Raw genomic sequence first — 6,191 nt, 5'->3', positions numbered from 1 at the left:
GTGTCGTGTGGAAAAAGTACGTCAACATCTCAAAGGTCAAGGTCACACTTGGAGTTCAAAGGTCAAATGCATGTCCGGGCCATAACTTTATCATTTATTGTGAGATTTTGAAATCATGTGGACAATTTGTTCACCATCATTGGACGGTATGTCACGCGAAAGAATTACGTCAATATCTCCAAGGTCAAGGTCACACTTTGAGTTCAAAGATAAAAAATGGCCATAAATGAGGTTGTCCGGGCAATAACTATGTCATATATTGTGAGATTTTTAAATCATTTGGCACATTTGCTCACCATCATTGGACAGTGTGTCGTGCGAAAGAATTACGTTGATATCTCCAAGGTCAAGGTCACACTTTAAGTTCAAAGGTAAAAAATGGCCATAAATGAGCTTGTCCAGGCCATAACTATGTTGTTAATTGTGAGATTTTAAAATCATTTAGCACATTTGTTCAGCATCATTGGCCGGTGTGTCGCGCAAAAGAATTTTGTCGATATCTCCAAGGTCAAGGTCACACTTTGAGTTCAAAGAAAGGTCAAATGCATGTCCGGGCCATAACTTTATCATTTATTGTGAGATTTTAAAATCATGTGGACAATTTGTTCACCATCATTGGACGGTATGTCATGCTCAAGAATTACGTCGATATCTCCAAGATCAAGGTCACACTTTGAGTTCAAAGATAAAAAATGGCCATAAATGAGCTTGGCCGGGCAATAACTATGTCAGTCATTGTGAGATTTTAAAATCATTTGGCACATTTGCTCACCATCATTGGACAGTGTGTCGCGCAAAAGAATTACATTGATATCTCCAAGGTCAAGGTCACACTTTTAAGTTCAAAGGTAAAAAATGGCTATAAATGAGCTTGTCCAGGCCATAACTATGTTGTTAATTGTGAGATTTTAAAATCATTTGGCACATTTGTTCAGCATAATTGGCCGGTGTGTCGCGCGAAAGAATTACGTTGATATCTCCAAGGTCAAGGTCAAACTTTGAGTTCAAAGGTCAAAAATGGCCATAAATGAGCTTGTCCGGGCAATAACTATGTCATTCATTGTGAGATTTTAAAATCATTTGGCACATTTGTTCACCATTATTGGATGGTGTGTCGCGCGAGAGAATTACGTCGATATCTCAAAGGTCAAGGTCAAACTCTGAGTTCAAAGGTCAAAAATGGCCGTAAATGATCTTGTCGGGGCCATAACTATGTCATTCATTGTGTGATTTTAAAATTACTTGGTACATTTGTTCACAATCATTGGACAATGTGTCATGTGAAAGATTTACATTGATATCTTTAAGGTCAAGGTCGCACTTGGAGTTCAAAAGTGAAGAATGGCCATAAATGAGCTTGTCCGGGCCATAACCATGTCATTTATTGTGAGATTTTAAAATGACTCTGTACATTAATTTTGTTCACAGTCATTGGACAGCGAGTCATGCGAAAGAATTCAAGAGTTCAAAGGTCAAAATGGCAATAAATTATAATGGCATTATAATTCTTAAAAATCACCATTTAGATTCTCTTGTTTTGTGAAGACAGCTTGCAAAATAGTCTGTGTCAATGCGGCATGTGGGGGTATACGTCACGTCTGTGACAAAGCTCTAGTTCATACAATCTTCATAAAAATTGGTCAGATTGTTTATCTATACAATAGCTAGGATCATGTGCACCAGTCAACTAGGCCACATTAGTCAAATCTTTGAAATACCATGTTACCACTCTTGAGGAAACGTTTATGATTCAATTTTGATAGAACTTGGTCAGAATGTACTACTTGACATGTTCAATTCTAAATTTCTTATCTGGGTCATGTGCGTCCAAATATGGTTTACCCCATCAAATCTTAGATAACCCTTGTTACCACTACATATATTGGTGACTCGGTCTTAATTAAACTTTGTTTAAATGTTTATCCTCACAATATATAGACCGAGTTCAAAAATGCGTAACATGTGTTTTAAACTCTTGATCACCAGGTGATCTTAGAAAAGCCTTGTTATCCAAGCTGCTTTAATTATGTTAATGTTAAATGTGAGAGAACTCTTGTGTATAGTGAATATAGGATTGGCGAAGTTGCCCTTTTTTGACTTCATTTTTTTTCATGATCGTTCAATTTGTAAATAACTGCACAAATAACAACCATATAGGACGTGTCGCGTGGAGCACCTGTCTCCCTACCTCAAAGGTAAAGGTCAACATACAATCAGAAAGACAGTAGACATAGAAAGGGTTTACATACATTATCTGAAGTGAACATGAACAAATCTTTTGTACGAACGGAGAAGGCGGTATTATAATTTTCAAATTTCTGTATAAAGGAAACAAAAACAACATGAAACATAACTAATAAATCTTCAATAATTTAAAATAAGACATTTATTGGCCAATACGTTCTATAATTTAGTGCCTGTTATAAAATGCTCAAATCGGGGTTTATTACACCGTGTCTAAAACATCGTTTACTTAGTGTAATATAATGCGCATTCAATTAAATTTTGCTTTTGACATCAATATATACATGAATACATTGTTTTTCATTTTAACAATGTTTATTCATAATTTTAGATGCGGTCTGATTAAAAATGAGATCAAACACAAAATCAAATTAATTTGAAAATGACAAATGAACAATACTTGAAGCGAATATATGTTCAAACAAAAACGATGAGCAAACAATGAGTGTATGCGTTTAATGATGCTTTTTTAAACAAACATGTGTGTTCAACCGACTGTACTCTTGTTTAAAGTGTGCATTTCATAAAATATAAAAAGACACACATCAAACAGCGCATTATTAAAACTACCTTTTGCTATAAGTTGGGATATTTTGTAATCATTTTTAAATCCTGAAACCTTGTAGTCTGACGTCAAACAATCAATTGCCGTATACATATGGGACTTAAACAATTTTGAAAATGGGTTGTCATATATTTAAACATACTTTAAACAGGTAATGTTATCGTTTAGTAGAAATTGTGTAATCAATCAATTATCAGTAGTAAGTAGCTACAAAACATGCGCTTGTTCCTGATTTGATTGTAATTTAAAATAAAACTCCCAAACAATCATATATATATATACAAAATAATAAACACGCATATTCACTTCCGCAATGCTTGGAAGTTCAAATATTTTGTTATGCAGCTAACTTAATTTCCTTTTTTAATCTAAACAAAAGCAAGTCATTCGATTAAACAAACGTACATTTACTAATTTGACTTATCGAATCTGTTTTATACTTCAAAATGCAATTGCAAACCAGAACGTTTTCAGTTGTTAACTAATGATATGTATACATTTAAATTAGATACTAGATACTAAATTTTAGATGTTATAATGTGTAGTACCAAAACACGAGTATCTGTTTCGCAATTGATTTCAGATAACTTATTCCAGATTAGGATTTTTGTGTGTATGTTTATATTGGATTTACAAGCCAAAGAAACAAACGGACACGCTAATGTCACATGCCCTTTTTATTTAAAAATAGTCGTCCATTGATAGTGAAAGTTCAAATTCACTGAAAACCGTTTTCCTTTCGTCATTAATTTCTCCAAAGGAAAATCCCAAGCTTGGGATGAGGTTTTCTCGTAAAGATTGAAGGGCTCGTTCTAATGCTTCGTTGCTTATCTTTCTGAAAAGATTAAAGCGCAAATGCACGTCACAACGATCAGAATAGCATATCTTGAGCTAATCTACTGGAAAAGAAGAAATGAGGCAATCGCTTCGCTTTCAAGGCAATTTGTAAGAAATCAATAAAGTATAATAACGCAGTGTGTGCACAATCTAATCTGAAATTCGGGTGTTTATGAAACAAGTAGTACATGGCGTAAAATGCAATCTGCCTCAAGTGGTACGACTTCAGAACAGTTGTTATCTGAGGTGGCGGATGGCCTGCCGCTTTCGCAATCTCTTTCGTTTTAACCAAATATGTCTTTATGATTCGCAACGCTGTAAGAATGTAAAGCTTTCTTTGGTCCTTCCTGGCAATATCAAAAATATGCATTTCATATCCCGTGGATTTTGGACTCCAGATCAGGTTCTGATTCAAGTCCTCACCATCGACCCATTTGCAAATTGCATGAATTGGACAGTTTAGTCGAACACCTTCATACCGTGTTGTCGTGTCGTAATGTAAACGGTAAGAAGGTACCAAATCTAGATCAATGACTTTAGATAGTCTGCCATAAAATTTCATTTCAATGGTAACGTTTATTGCGAGAGGATTCATTTTGCGTGTCAATGTAAAACTTTCTGCCATATGATCCCAGGGTTTGGTATCTTGTAGTGTCTTTGAAAGAGTTTTGATCGCCTTGTCTACCATAGACTCAAAAACCTTTTCATGAATTAACTTCGAAGACAAGGAGACTTTCCCATCCATATCTTCAAATATTCCTGCGTTCGTGAGTTCGAGACATATTCTTTGTAACATGCCAATACTTAAACCAGAAATCGTTAAGTAGCAAAATGCTGTGATAATTTTCCCATTTCTATAAATCGGTGTCTGCACAATTCGATTTTCTAGTCCTTCAATGTGAAATTCTAGCATCGAATCAAACTCGTCTGCCTTGTAAACCTTCAGACCTTCCCTGTAGCTTCCTTGCCTTACATAAGAATCTATTCGAAGCCCCTGGTAGTTTTGAGCTTGATTTCGTAAGTCTTTAAGAATCCCATCCCATAACCTCGTCTACAGCTTGTCTGGACTCGGCCCATTCCGCTTTGTCGAAGTCAATATTACCTAAGGAGACATGCGCATGTAATATGTCATTTCTTAGTCAAATTACTTAGGTATATGGCATCTGAATTTCAATGGTAAAAATATTCCATGATGTGATGTATGATAATGATGTCCGATAGTCTAACAATTTATCTAAACGTGTTTTACGTTATGAAGTATTCTTACCTACATAAGCTGAACTTGCAATCTGAATTAACCAATTCGGAGGGCAGTTCCCAACCTCAGTAATCGGTCTTTGCCATTGATTCTGCTCAACACCCACTTGTTGGGACGCTGAAACATGTGTTCGTTCTTGCTATGCAATAACACAAACAAACGTGAAAATAGCATTCACATGTTGTTAGCTACATACTTAAATTTTTGTTCGTTATAGAAAAGGTTACGTAAAAATCTGCATTTATTATTCTGTTTGTCTACAATATTCTGTAAACTGCCTCTTACCTGAATTTTGTTAATGCTATGCAGTATGTCCCTTTGGAGCACAGATGTCGAATTCGAATCAATGATTATTCCGTAGAAACAGTATCCAAATGTTGTTGAATAGACTATCTGAGAGATGAGGACTGATTATTTCCCAATCGTAAATGTCGAATAGGTTTTCAAAAAATGTCATATGCGTTTTCAAAAAAGTGAAGGACATTTTCAAATAACGAGATACTATGCTCTATATTTGCGCTATCGCTTATTTTGCAATGCTTTTGAATGTTTAGTCTACAGAAGGCCGGTGGGCCATTATTTTTGCCAATTTGGATTTTATTTAAATTCAAATACGAAATGTCAAATACCGGTTGCTTAATTATAAAACTTTTTTTCTGATTCGTAAAGCTTGCTATTTACCGCTTTCCGATTGAAAAAAAGAAAATCTCGAAGCGAATTGAAAACATAATTTTTTTGCCATACAACTTGCAAAATTACCAGCAGCCGGTTATTAACTAATAATAACTTTATAAGCGAAACCTTTATTCTCATATATCATTTCGGATTACTCATTCACTAAATAGCGGTGCACGACAGCGTTCCATGTTGCCAACAGCTTATATCAATTGCAGGAACGATATGAACAGTGTATGAATAAAGACAAAAGGTTGACAGCTTAAAACTGTGCTAAACGTCCTTGTATTTCAAAAGCTGATTTTCTGAAAACGTGACGTAACGCTTTTGTTTGAGTTCAAAATCACTTCTGATATTGAAAATATCACATTACATTACACAATGGCGTGATTATTAACAAATACATTCTTTGCTGAATATCGAATCACATTACGCTTGCATAATATTTAAGAAGGGGGCCGGTGTTTCAGAGGAAGAACTTAAGTTTCTTAATTCTGTTCGTCCGTCCTGTTGATACTGAGATAACGTCAAATGTTCTAAAGATTATTTTATACAATTGTGTATACATGTATACGACAACGTAAGAATAATTCGCAATCAATTGTTGTTTTC

General features: G+C 35.0%; 1 long non-coding RNA gene across 1 annotated transcript; it reads right to left on the bottom strand.

Moving 5' to 3' along the window:
• Positions 1–3,651: 3,651 nt before the first annotated feature.
• On the bottom strand, positions 3,652–5,260 carry LOC127860209 (uncharacterized). Its single transcript, XR_008039637.1, has 3 exons — positions 5,190–5,260; positions 4,914–5,043; positions 3,652–4,748 (listed from the first exon to the last, which is right to left on the bottom strand). It is a non-coding gene; the product is annotated as an uncharacterized LOC127860209 (long non-coding RNA).
• Between the last annotated feature and the right edge of the window lie 931 nt (positions 5,261–6,191).

This window comes from Dreissena polymorpha, chromosome 15 (genome assembly GCF_020536995.1).
Source record: "Dreissena polymorpha isolate Duluth1 chromosome 15, UMN_Dpol_1.0, whole genome shotgun sequence".
NCBI classification, from domain to species: Eukaryota; Metazoa; Mollusca; class Bivalvia; order Myida; family Dreissenidae; genus Dreissena; species Dreissena polymorpha.
Note: the sequence above shows the minus strand (reverse complement) of the source record. Positions and strands in the feature narration are given on the sequence as shown.